The 14,512-nt window shown below is 42.5% G+C and overlaps 1 protein-coding gene across 10 annotated transcripts in view; it reads left to right on the forward strand.

The window, feature by feature from the left end:
* The window catches only part of NRCAM (neuronal cell adhesion molecule), a 410,223-nt gene that overhangs the window by 1,045 nt on the left and 394,666 nt on the right, over nt 1–14,512 (forward strand). The gene's annotated exons all lie outside the window — the stretch shown is intronic.

The raw sequence follows: 14,512 nt of genomic DNA on the forward strand, positions 1-14,512 counted from the left end.
CATCTCAGAAGAGCACCTTCTCTGCTTAGGGTGCCGGAGGCGGTATCTGGCAACAGCTTCGGCCGGGGAGGTTGTCCCTAGCCGCGAGTGACTGCTGGCTATGGAACATCCATTGCTGGGCGAGCGCCATCTGCTTCGGGCTCCTCCACGCCGCGCGGTGGGCGTGGCAGCGTGCTGGTCCCTGGCCGATTGCCGGCTCGGTCGTTCCCACCCGCCTGCGCCCGCGCGCAGAGGGAGCAGACAGGGAGCAGTGTACACCGTACACTAAGTGACGCCGGTGAGTTCCCTGAGTCCGAAGGTCTGGAGAGCACGCCACTTACTTCCCTCGGATGGTCTCTCCGCCCGCGTGCGGGTCTGCAGCCGCATGCTCTACCCCCGCAAGCTCGGAGGCGGACCCTGCAGCGGCGGGCGCTGAGAGAGGGCGTGGCTCTGAGCGGTGGCGTCTCTTTCGCCACCCGCATCTCCCCTGCCTTTTCGTACCATCAACTTTCGCAGGAGGCCCCGTCGGGGCGGAGCTGTCTGTCCTACGAGGGAAGCATTCTTTTCCGACCCAGTCCCCCTTGGTTAACACGCAAGAGGCAGGTTTCGAGGGGCTGGGGCCCTTTCTTGCCCTTGTCTCTTGCAAGAGGTAGAGGCAAGTGTAGTGGGCGGAAGGCATTCTTGCAGTCCCAGGAGCTCCCCCTCGGGGTCTTCTGGGAAGATCACGTTCGCCACTGAATACAAACCTAGGGAGACTGGGCTGGTTGGTTGGTACCAAATATTTTACTAATGCCTCGCGAGTAAATGAGACTTTTCAGAAATACTGAAATGGGTTTCAACAATTGGATGCTTTCTACTTTAATGTTCATGATAATCAAAAATTTTTGAAGAGCCTCAGTCAGATACTCTGGGTGTTGTGCACCTTACATGTGTCATCTCAAGTTCCTCCACAATCCCATTTTTAAAAACTGGGAGATGGAGAATTAGAGAAGTCAAGTAACTTTCCCAAGGCTAGAAAGTGAGGGAGCAAGGGTTAGCTTTTTGTCCTTACACTTTGTCATTCAAGACTGTGAAAATGTGGCCTTTTGGAAGCTTTTATTTCAGAAGAAGCCTGAAACCATGCAGTGTTCAAAATCAGGAACATATTTTAAAACCATTTAATTCTAAGCCCTGCAGATCTCACAGTAGCAGGCAATATAGTAATTCAGCGAATTGCATTGTGGCCTTTTATTACTCTCGAATTCCTTTACAAGTTCCTTTATTCCTGTTAGCTTTTAAGTACTTGGCTGTTAACCCACAATACAACTAGTCACAGTCACTGGACTGTCTTAGTGACTAGAGCCCCACTGCCATTACAGAGTTTGAGAGGTTCCTGGCACATCACAATTTTTGAGAAACCTTTTGTTGCCTTTTTTTTTTTTTTTAAAGAAAGGCAACATTTCCATTTGGCAGATGTTTCTATTTCAGGCTCCCAGCCTTGAATCTTTTTTGTGGACCCTTTGGTTGCGGAAGATTTACTCCTCAAATTGCATGTTGCATTTGAATAGAACCCTAGTACAAAATCTTAGAAACATTTGATGTCATCAATATATGACTGTGTGGTGCATTTACAAAAATATGTTCCATGTTGACTAGCAGAAACAAGAATTTGAACTAAAGTGAAATCAGCTATTCCTGAAATAGCTTTTAGAATGATTATAATTGACTGATCAGGTGGAAGAACAAGTTCTAAATTCTTCTGACTCATGGTCTTTTTTCAACCTGCTTTTACTTTATTACAGGAAAGTTGCTAAACATTTCACATAATCCAGGAAGTTTAGAGCTGAAAGAGAACTCTAACATTTGAGTTTCTCAAAGAAGTACAGTGGGGCCCAGGGAGGTCCCTTAGCCCTCTAATACAGGGTAGTGATGAGATCTTTGCACTGTAGGCTAGTGCCCTTACACCACATCACTTTTTATAATTGCATCAGTGACAGTAAATGAAAAACAAGTTATCTTTGGAAATGATACTTTCTGTGAGACCGATGTGACACTAGCTGGGTGTGAGCACTTCAGGAAGCTGAGAAGGCATGAGAATGTATACACCTGGGCTGTAGAAAATTTCTTTAAGAGTCACTTCAAATAATGCTTTGGTGTTGATGTTGTTTTCCTTGTGTAATTAGTTGAATACAAAAAAATCTGAAGACACTATGTTGTGTATGTACAAAGGAATTATTTTCTTTTAATTTTTCACTCATTGATTTTAGAGAGACAGGGAGGGAGGGTGGGAGGGTGGGAGCGAGAGAGAGAGAAGGAGAAAGGGAGAGAAACATCAATTTGTTGTTCCACCCATCCATGCACTCATTGGTTGACTCTTGTTTGTGTCCTGAATGGGAATCAAACCACAACCTTGGTGTATGGGGATGATGCTCTAATCAGCTGAGCTTCCTGGTGGGGGCCTCAAAGAAGTTATTTAATAGAACCTCACAGGAAGCTTTTCTGATAAAGAGATTAATTCATTCATTCTTGTTTACTGGGTGCATGGCCTACTGTTCTAGGCACTGAGGAGACAATAATGAGCAAAGCAATTCCTGTCTTCTGAGAATTAATTCTAATTTTGTGCTACATACTTCCACACACAGATTCGTTTTTCACATACTGTATATGTACAGGTTAATGAACTTGCACAAACTGAACACACTGGACTAGTGCTCAAAACAAGGAATGGAACATTATGAAGATCGGAACATTATGAACATCGGAGAAAGCCCTCCTGTGGCCCCTACCAGTCATCACTCATCCTAAGAGTTACCACTGAGATGCCTATGCTTTTTTCCTCATACTTTCATTATGAAATCACAGTACTTGTCCTAGTCAGCTCAGGCTGCCATAATGAAATACCATAGATTGGGTGGTATAAAGAACAGGCATTTATTTACTTATATTTCTGGAGTCTGGAAGTCAGAAGTCAGGGTGACAGCATGATTGGATTCCTGGCTTACAGATTACTGTCTTCTCCTTGTGTGCATGATCGTATATGCTTTCCTTAGTGAGAGAGACTGCCCCCTCCCCTGTAAGGCCACTGATCCTGTTGGATTAAGATTCACCCTTATTACTTATTCAATCTTTAAAAAAATCTTTTTTAGAGAAAGGCAGGGAGAGAGAGACAGAGAGACATCAGGCTATTCCTATATGTGCCCTGACTGTGGATCAAACTGGCAACCTCTGGGCTTTGGGATAACTCACTTAATATTTTTTTAAATTTATTGATTTTTTTAGAGAGACAGAGAGAGGAAAGGAGAGAGGGGGAGGGGGAAGGGAAGCATTCATTTACTGTTCCACTCAGTCACACACTTATTGGTTGCTTCTTGTGTGCACCCTGATGTGTACGCCCTGACATGTGCGCCCTAACCGGGAATTGAACCCACAACCTTGTCATTTCCGGACAAACCTCTTAATCGACTGAGCTAACTGGGCAGAGCCACCTTATTTAATCTAAATTACCTCCTGAAAGCCCTGTCTCCAAACACAGTCACACTGGTGTTAGAACTTCAACATATGAATTTGGAGGGGACACAGTGCAGCCCATAGGAGTTTTGATTTGTTGCCTCTGTCAGCAGCCTTTGGAGTCCTACCTTCATTTTAAAGAACAATTTCCATTTGAAAAATATGGTAACCAATAACATTTTAACAAGAATATGGAGTTCTTTTTTTCTCTCTCTCTCTTTTTTTTTTTTTGTATTTTTCTGAAGTTGGAAATGGGGAGGCAGTCAGACACTTCTGCATGCACCCGACCGGGATCCACCCGGCATGCCCACCAGGGGGCGATGCTCTGCCCATCTGGGCGTTGCTCTATTGCAACCAGGGCCATTCTAGTGCCTGAGGCAGAGGCCATGGAGGCATCCTCAGCGCCCTGGCCAACTTTGCTCCAATGGAGCCTTGGCTGCAGGAGGGGAAGAGAGAAACAGAGAGGAAGGAGAGGGGGAGGGGTGGAGAAGCAGATGGGCGCCTTTCCTGTGTGCCCTGGCCAGGAATCAAACCCGGGACTCCTGCATGCCAGGCCGACGCTCTACCACTGAGCCAACCGGCCAGGGCTTAGAGTTCTTTTTCTCTAGGAAGTTTTGTGCGGTTAGCCTTCAACTGTTGAGATGATTGACGAAGAGGAAAATGATTTGAAATGAATGCATTTAGATGTATCCCCCCACCCCTTTTTTTGAGAGAGAGGAAAGGAGATAGAAAGAGAGAGGGAGGGAAAGAGAGGGAGTGGGGAGGAGTGGGGGAAAGAGAGAGAGGAGCATCAATTTGTTGTTACATTTAGTTGTGCACCTGTTGATTGCTTCTCATGTGTGCCCTGACTGGGGCTCCAACCAATGACCTTCGGATCAAGCTGGACCCTGGGAATCACGCTGTTAAGCCAGTGCCCTCAGGATCGAACAGACAACCCTGGGATCAAGCCAGCAACTGAGATCAAACCAGCGGCCTTGGCACTCTGGGCCAACGCTCTATCCACTGCACCACTGGCCAGGACAGATGTATTACCTTTGTTTCATGCTTTCCCACCTGAAGGAGCCCTGGCTTTCCTGCCAGATGAGGATAGAGGAGATAGTAGGGATCTCCTAGCATCTAGCAATGCCAGGCATAAGAATCTCGTGGCTTCTTTTATTTAACCCTTTGTCCACCTAGGCAAACCAAAGGCCCTTTAGTTTTACAGACTCTTTTATTGGCATCAGAGGCTGAATTTTCTAAGGCTAGGAAAGTGTTCCAAAATGAACTGATAAATGTTTATTTTTTCTCTCACAATGTGAATAAGGATGTGGAAATGGCTCTGCCTCCAGTTTTAGTAACAATAACTTTCAATATCAAGTTGTCTTTAAATGGAGGAACAGATGCAATATATTTATAGAAAATATGATGTTTTTGCCAACTTACTTTTTTATTGTGGTTAAATATATATAACAAAATGTACTGTTTTAACCATTTTTAACCATATAGTTTAGTGGCATTGCATACTTTACATTGTATGTAACCATCACCACTGTCCCTCTCCAGAACTCTTCTCACCTTTCCAAACTGGAACTGTATGCCCACTAAACACTAACTTCCCATTCCCTTCCCCCCTAAACCCTGGAAAGAATCTTTCTACTTTCTGTCTCTATGAATTAAACTACTTTAAGTAACTGATATGAGTGAAATCATATAGTATCTGTTCTTTTATAACTGGCTTATTTTACTTAGTGTAATGTCTTCAAGGCTTATTCATGTGTCAGAATTTCCTTTCTTTTTAAAGCTGAATAATATTTCATTGTATATACATACCACCTTAAAAATTTTTTATTGTTATTTTACAGAGAGAGACACACACAGAGAGAAACATTGATTTGTTGTTCCACTTATTTATGCATTCTATGGCTGATTTTTGTGTGTGCCCTGACCTCGGATCAAATTCACAACCTTGGCATACTGGGACAATTCTCTAACCAACTGAGCTACCGAGCAAGAGCTTAAATACCACTTTAAAAATTTTATTAATATGTCAGTGGACAGTTGGGTTGTTTCCACATTTGGAGTATTGTGAACCATGTTACTATGAACATGGTGTACAAATATTTTTTTGAGTCACTGCTTTCAACTCTTTTGTCCATGTAGCCAGAAGTAGGATTGCTAGATCATATGGTAATTCTATTTTAATATTTTGAGGAACCACCATATTGTTTTCCATAGAAGCTACACAATATTACATTGCCATCAAGAGTGCACGAGGGCCGATTTATCCACATTATCTCCGACACTAATGTTCTCCGTTCTTGATAATAGCCATCCTGTTGGGTGTCAAGAGTTATAATTGTTACTTTTTTTTAAGTGAGAGGAGGGGAGATAGTGAGATAGACTCTGGCATGTACTCCGACTGGGATCCACCCAGCAATCCCTGTCTAGGGCCGATGCTCGAATCAACTGAGCTATATTTAGCACTTGAGGACAATGCTTGGACCGACCAAGTTATCCTCAGCACCTGGTGTTGCTCTAACCAATTGAACCATTGGCTGCAAGAGAGGAAGAGAGGGAGAAGGGTGGTATGGACAACTGATATTTGACAAAGGAGGTAAGAGCATATATTGGAGTAAAGACAGCCTCTTTAGCAAATAGTGTTGGGAAAATTGGACAGCTTCCTGCAAAAAAAAAAAAAAAAAATGAAACTAGACCAGTAACTTACGCCAATCACAAAAATAAACTCAAAATGGATAAAAAAAATTTAAATGTAAGCCGTAAAACCATAGTATCTTAGAAAAAAACATAGGCAGTAAACTCTTCGACATCTCTTGCAGCAATATGTTTGCTGATGTATCTCCACGGGCAAGTGAAATAAAAGACAGGATAAACAAATGGGACTATATCAAACTAAAAAGCTTTTGCTCAGCTAAAGACAATAAGAACAGAATAAAAAGACAAACTACACAATGGGAGAATATATTTGACAATACATCTGATAAGGGGTTAATAACCAAAATTTATAAAGAACTTGTTAAACTCAATACCAGGAAGACAAACAATCCAATCCAAAAATGGGCAAAAGAAATGAATAGACACTTCTCCAAAGAGGACATACAGATGGCCAACAGGCATATGAAAAAATGCTCAACATCACTAATCATTAGAGAAATGCAAATTAAAACCACAATGAGATATCACCTCACACCAGTCAGAATGGCGCTCATCAACAAAACAACACAGATTAAGTGCTGGCGAGGATGTGGAGAAATGGGAACCCTCCTGCACTGCTGGTGGGAATACAGACTGGTGCAGCCACTGTGGAAAACAGTACGGAGATTCCTCAAAAAATTAAAAATCGAACTGCCTTTTGACCCAGCTATCCCACTTTTAGGAATATACCCTAAGAACACCATAGCACTGTTCCAAAAGGAGAAATGCACCCTCATGTTTGTGGCAGCATTGTTCATAATAGTGAAGATCTGGAAACAGCCCAAGTGTCCGTCAGTGGATGAGTGGATTAAAAAGCTTTGGTACATATATACTATGGAATACTACTCAGCCATAAGAAATGATGACATCGGATCATTTACAACAACATGGATGGAACTTGATAACATTATACGGAGTGAAATAAGTAAATCAGAAAGAAACTTAAGTACTATATGAATCCATACATAGATGGGACATAAAAATGAGACTCAGAGACAAGGACAAAAGTGTGATGGTAAGGGGGAGGGGCGAGGAGGGAGAGAGAGGGAGTGGGGAAGGGGAAGGTCACAAAGAAAACCAGATAGAAGGTGACAGAAGACAATTTGACTTTGGGTGAGGGGTATGCAACATAATCAAATGTCAAAATAATCTGAAGATGTTTTCTCTGAACATATGTATCCTGATTTATCAATGTCACTGCATTAAAATTAATAAAAAATATATATTAAAAATATAAATAAAAACAGGAATGACAGATCAATTTTAGCTTGTCTTTTGTGCTTTCTGATTTTCTCGGTACTGCTCTGTACTACATAAAGCATTGCTGAATTGAGGTGAGAATGAAAATGACAGTTACTGTCAGATGGAAACGATCCTTTCAAAATTCTTACTAAATGTTGATAGGAAGGGCTGGAACAAGTATTTTGGACGTGTATAGATATGTATACTTACATTTTATGATGTGCATGCTATATTGGTTCAAAACCCACTGTAACCAGAAAAGTATATTCCCAGGGCAATCGGAGAGAATCCTGTAGGAGGTCTTTTACTGTGTAATATGCAATGAATTTGATTTATCTTTCTCAAGTGGGCTGAGAGAATTCAAAAAATTCAGTACATGTATTTAGTGTGTAGTGATCTTTTCTCCAAATTTCAGCATTAAAGCTACTTTCATGCCACTTTTAGATGCCCTTGGCATTTGAATGGTATGATTTTACAGCGTACATTTTTGACAAACATTACAACTCTTGTAAAACGCCAGTCACATATTCTCTGTCAAGGGAAAGGGCAGGTACTGATGTTCCATTACATAAGCCTGAAGGTAAAAATGGGCTGTGGAAAGAGTTTCCTCCTGGAGTTTTAAGGGGTGGCCTGCGAGCCAAGCCGAGCCCAGCGGTGCGGCCGTCTTACAGAGCCTGTGTGCTTTCAGCCCTCACCTCAATAGAGCTGCGGGGACAAAGTGAACAAAGGAGGCCTGTTTGCCTGCCCCACTTGCTGGGCTGTTGTCTTGGCCCTTTTCAGTGCAGGAAGGTGGGGGGGGGGGGGAGCTGGGTCAAAGTTGAAGAACACTGAAAAGGAATTCAAGCTTCATGTCGAAATTTGAATTATGGCTTCAGTTTGAGTGCCGACTAGATTAGTTTGAATGGAAATTTTTGAATCTGTGGAAGCGTAAGTGACAGATGGTGTTGGAACAACGTATATAGAACTGGATGACGTCCCCGAAATGTTGAGTGCCCAAGCAAGGCACTTGGTAAACATCTAGTTAACTGAGGAAAGTTTTCAAATGAGAGGAAGTGCAGTTTGATGCTGTGCACTGCAGGGAGACATTGGCCTGTGAAGACGGAGCGGAGGCCCCTGCAGCTGGCATGCACTCAGATGCACTCGCAGTCCTAATTGCATTGCAAATCTTCTGACTGGTCTGCTTTCGAAAGCCTCTGGTGTCTAGTCTGACAAATACAGAAATACCTAATCAGCTTCCCTTGGGAAATACCACTGCAGTGTTTTGATATTGATCACAGATTGTTTTGGTATGTGACAGATAGATCTGTCGAAAACATGGACTAACCAGTGTTTTCTCCTCTATGACTACATTTAAGAAGAGTGATTTCAGCTTTCTGCTTCTAGTGGGGATACAGCACTATTATATCTGCTATTGAAGTGTTTTGATATGCCTCACGGTTCCCCATGCAACTTGGTATATGCAGCATCCGATTTAAAACATTTCAGAAAAAAGTTAGCTGAGTGTACAACTAGAATAATAAATAGTTACTGGGGGGTTGAGGTTACTGGAGTGTAAAATAAATGAAAAATAATTTTAGATAATTTGAAATGCTTCCTAGGGATAAAACTACAATTGGAAAATTTTTCTTTGGTATTTTTGACCACTTAAATGACTTGATGGCAATAGTCTTTTGTTCTGATGTTAGTGCATGATTGCTAAAGCCATTTTTTATATGCATTTAATACATTCAAATGACTATTTCTACTTTTAGGGAAATAATCTTGACATGACAAAAAATTTCTACATGAACAAAGCAGTAAAGTAGAAATTTAGATATAATTAATACTATTAATTATGTAATGTAAACAAAAGTGAATTTATTCAGAATTGATTATATTAATTTCTATTACATGTTGTATTTTACATAAATTGTGATATACGCTTTGCATGTCTCACAAATTTTAAGGTAACTTGCATTTTAATAGTTGGAATAGGGTTTTTTAAATTACATAGCTAGTAACAGTTACTTAGTTGCAAAATTAAGTGGAAGGTAAAATATATCAGGGGTTTATTGCTGTCCTAGAACTATGAAGGGACTCATTAAACAGCAGGGAGTGAGTTCATGGTCAGATTGATTGGTAGGACTGGATTGGAAAAGTAGAAATCAGGGAGTGTGGAGGATTCAGATGGAGGGAGGCTCAGGTGGGTAATGAGATCTGTGACATCCTGGTGAAGGCAGGAAGAGCTAAAGGGATTTTAAATAATGAGAGAGTGAAGAACACAGCATTGTGAAGGTAATTACTTAAAATCTGAAAGAAAGAGAAAGAGGAGAGTAAAAATGTTTGTGGTAATTGCTTAGCTAATGGAGAATAGTCTCCGTTTTATAGCATTTAGTACGAAGCATTTTAAAGAGAATTTTTGTAGTATGTTAGCTCATTGATGTAACTTGACATCATAAAATGGAAATAACTCAAGCCATGTTTCAAAAATAAAATATGATAATAGAGAATTTACTAAGACTTAAAGCTAAAGTTATTTCAGCATAAAATTTATATTCTTTTTTTTTTTTTGTATTTTTCTGAAGCTGGAAACAGGGAGGCAGTCAGACAGAGTCCCGCATGCGCCCGACCAGGATCCACCCTGCATGCCCACCAGGGGGCAATGCTCTGCCCATCTGGGGCGTTGCTCTGCTGCAACCAGAGCCATTCTAGCACCTGAGGCAGAGGCCACAGAGCCATCCTCGGCGCCAGGCCATCTTTGCTCCAATGGAGCCTTGGCTGTGGGAGGGGAAGAGAGAGACAGAGAGGAAGGAGAGGGGGAGGAGTGGAGAAGCAGATGGGCGCTTCTCCTATGTGCCCTGGCTGGGAATTGAACCCGGGACTCCTGCACGCCAGGCCGACGCTCTACCAACCAATCAGCCAGGGCCAAAATTTATATTCTTAATCAAATGATCTCTTCTTTCAACCTATTTTGTTCCTTTATATATAGAGGGCCCTACCTTGAAAAAATTAGTCATATGAAAACATGAACTTGCCAAACATATTTGGGGTGATTATTAATATTAAACAGGATTCTTTGCTTTGTGCAAGGATTTTTTTTTTTTCTGAAGTTGGCAGTCAGACTCCGGCACGCGCCCCACCGGGATCCACCTGGCATGTCCACCAGGGGGCGATGCTCTGCCCATCTGGGGCGTCACTCTGTTGCAACCAGAGCCATTCTAGCATCTGAGTCAGAGGCCATAGAGCCATCCTCAGCGCCTGGGCCAACTTTGTTCCAATGGAGCCTCGGCTGCGGGAAGGGAAGAGAGAGACAGAGAGGAAGGATAGGGGGAGGAGTGGAGAAGCAGGTGGGCGCTTCGCCTGTGTGCCCTGGCCAGGAATCGAACCCGGGACTCCTGCACGCCAGGCCAACGCTCTACCACTGAGCCAACCAGCCAGGGCCAAAATTTATATTCTTAATCAAATGATCTCTTCTTTCAACCTATTTTGTTCCTTTATATATAGAGGGCCCTACCTTGAGAAAATTAGTCATAAGAAAACATGGACTTGCCAAACATATTTGGGGTGATTATTAATATTAAACAGGATTCTTTGCTTTGTGCAAGGATTTTTTTTTTTTCTGAAGTTGGAAACGGGGAGGCAGTCAGACTCCGGCATGTGCCCCACTGGGATCCACCCGGCATGTCCACCAGGGGGTGATGCTCTGCCCATCTGGGGCGTCACTCTGTTGCAACCAGAGCCATTCTAGCATCTGAGTCAGAGGCCATAGAGCCATCCTCAGCGCCCGGGCCAACTTTGCTCCAATGGAGCTTCGGCTGCAGGAGGGGAAGAGAGAGACAGAGAGGAAGGAGGGGGGAGGAGTGGAGAAGCAGATGGGTGCTTCTCCTGTGTACCCTGGCTGGGAATCGATCCCAGGACTCCTGCACGCCAGGCCAACACTCTACCACTGAGCCATCTGACCAGGGCCTGCGCAAGGATTATATAATGAGTGAGCTCCTATAATGTTTCAGAGTTCAATCCAGGAACTTTTCGGGGGTATCTAAGTAGAGAGATTAGTCTGTCTACTGAAAGAGCACAGCATAATAGATACCAAGTGAAACCCAAGCAAATACGGCTAAAGAAAAATCAGTAAAGAGATTAACAGGTAGTAAATGAAGAGAATGACCTCAATTTTATGAAAATATCTGATATTTCCTCTAGAGAACATTGAGAGGCCAAGTCTGTCATGGTAAAGAGAAGCAGATAACAGCCATCCAGGTAATCCAGACATTTTTGGCCTTGCTTATAATAGATTTTGGTTAAGTTTCCCAGGCTTCTGGCTGTGGAAACCCAGTCCTTGCTCTGTTCCATGAGAAGCCTGAGTGTAATTCTTCTTATTATGCATGTTCTGTGTTTTTAAGAGGCCCCTTATCTGATGCACGAGTGAATACAGGAATGAATGACTGCATACTTAAACATTGCCGAATGTCAAGTGGATCTTTTGTTTGGAAAAAAGTGGGAAATTTGGTCCTTAGCCCTGGTTTGAAGACATAGACAACATCTAGACCAGGGGTCCCCAAACTTTTTACTCAGGGGGCCAGTTCACTGTCCCTCAGACTGTTGGAGGACCGGGCTATAAAAAAAAACTATGAATAGGCCCTGGCCGGTTATCTCAGCGGTAGAGCGTCGGCCTGGTGTGCAGGAGGCCCGCGTTCGATTCCCAGCCAGGGCACACAGGAGAAGCGCCCATCTACTTCTCCACCCCTCCCCCTCTCCTTCCTCTCTGTCTCTCTCTTCCCCTCCCGCAGCCGAGGCTCCATTGGAGCAAAGTTGGCCCGGGCGCTGGGGATGGCTCTGTGGCCTCTTCCTCAGGCGCTAGAATGGCTCTGGATGCAACAGAGCAATGCCCCAGAGGGGCAGAACATCGCCCCCTGGTGGGCATGCCGGGTGGATCCCGGTTGGGCGCATGCGGGGAGTCTGTCTGACTGCCTCCCCGTTTCCAGCTTCGGAAAAATGAAAAAAAAAAAAAGTATGAATCAATCCCTATGCACACTGCACATATCTTATTTTAAAGTAAAAAAACAAAACTGGAACAAATACAATATTTAAAATAAAGAATAAGTAAATTTAAATCAACGAACTGACCAGTATTTCAATGGGAACTATGGGCCTGCTTTTGGCTAATGAGATGGTCAATGTGCTCCTCTCACTGACCACTAATGAAAGATATGCCCCTTCTAGAAGTGCGGTGGGGCCAGATAAATGGCCTCAGTGGGCCGCATGGTGCTTGCGAGCCGTAGTTTGGGGACCCCTGATCTAGACCAATGGAAATCAAACATTTATAATTTTATGCTTGGATTTTGTATGATTGTAATTTGCTTCCTGACTTGAGCAGGCAGGTTAAATCATTTAATTCAAAAGGGTGCCATTTTTTAAATTGCTGCTGTGGAGTCCTAAATGACATATATGTGTCCCGAAATTACAGAATCCCTCTGTAATTGTCTACCTTTGCTCATGGCAGATGATTCTGGATTTGCACAGGGCTTTCCTTTTCCTGCACTGTTTGAAGCTGGTGCTTGTCGTTTCCCTCAGAGGTCTCCCCGTGGCTGCACACTGATGGAGTTGAGTACTTTCTGAGATTGCTTTCTACTACCTGAATTTGAAGAAACCAGAAGTGAGACCAGAAGGACTGAAATGAAAAGTGTAAAGCAGGGGCCCCCAAACTTTTTACACAGGGGGCCAGTTCACTGTCCCTCAGACCATTGGAGGGCTGGACTACAAAAAAGACTATGAACAAATCTCTATGCACACTGCACATATCTTATTTTAAAGTAAAAAAACAAAACGGGATATTTAAAATAAAGAACAAGTAAATTTAAATCAACAAACTGACCAGTACTTCAATGGGAACTATGGGCCTGCTTTTGGCTAATAAGATGGTCAATGTGCTCCTCTCACTGACCACCAATGAAAGAGGTGCCCCTTCTGGAAGTGCGGCAGGGGCTGGATAAATGGCCTCAGGGGGTCGCATGCGGCCCGAGGGGCCGTAGTTTGGGGACACCTGGTGTAAAGGCTGGTGTGTTAAACCAGTCTCAAAAACACTTGTGGTGCAGCTTTAAGAAATAAAATTTTCTCACCATTTGGTTGGTCAATAAGTACTATCTGTTTTCTCCTTTAAAAAAACTTTTTTATTTATTCATTTTAGTGAGAGAGGAAGGGAGAGAGAGAGAGAGAGAGAGAGAGAGAGAGAGAGAAAGAGAAAGAGAAAGAGAAGGGGGAGGGGTGGAGAAGCAGATGGTTGCTTCTCCTGTATGTGCCCTGACTGGGAATAGAACCGGCAACCTCTGTGCTTCAGGATGTTGCTCTAACTAACTGAGCTATCTGGCCAGGGCTCTGTAGTTTTCTTTATATTCTAAGATGTGAGCTTATAGCCTTTCCCAGCTAGTTAATAGGCTATAGTAGTTGGGTTCAAGGCAGTGGTGCCATGTTTCAGAGACACTTGGAGTAAAAAATGTACATGAAATTTATAATTAATTACATTTTGAGAAGTACTGTTGTATGCTGCATAGACTAAGAAACCTCAGTATATGTATAAGCTTTGGAAAATAGCATACTTCTCTTCCTAGAAATAAGGTAAAAGACATAAATTTTCTCACCATCCAACCCTACCTCACAAGAGTTTGTCATTATGACAAATGATAAAAATGAAAATGATGAAAGCAACATCAATTTATGTTCTTATTAGTAGAATGGACCTGCCAGTTTTTCACGTTATTCTGCCAAATTTGTTTCAGAGATATATAGGTATCATACATCCTTAGCAACAACTATATCTACTTAATTTTGAATAAATGGTCTCATGCTGCAAATAGATTGATACCCTTTTTGATGCTGCATGGTGGGACTGTTTTCAAAACACAAACTATATTCTTAGCTGTCAACCAATGATGATATTAATGTGAAAATCAGATGAGTTGATATGATTAAAAAGTTTGTAAATTCAGCAAATACTTTCTTCCAAATGTATTCAAAGTCAGTAACAGTCTCTTGAAATCTAATTATTTCAAGCCATATCAAACTATTTATATTTTATAGAGGACAATCAGTAATTCTTTTTGTGACAGTCACAACTAACTAGCAACCCCACAAGCTAAAA

This window comes from Saccopteryx leptura, chromosome 6 (genome assembly GCF_036850995.1).
Source record: "Saccopteryx leptura isolate mSacLep1 chromosome 6, mSacLep1_pri_phased_curated, whole genome shotgun sequence".
In the NCBI taxonomy this organism is placed as follows: Eukaryota; Metazoa; Chordata; class Mammalia; order Chiroptera; family Emballonuridae; genus Saccopteryx; species Saccopteryx leptura.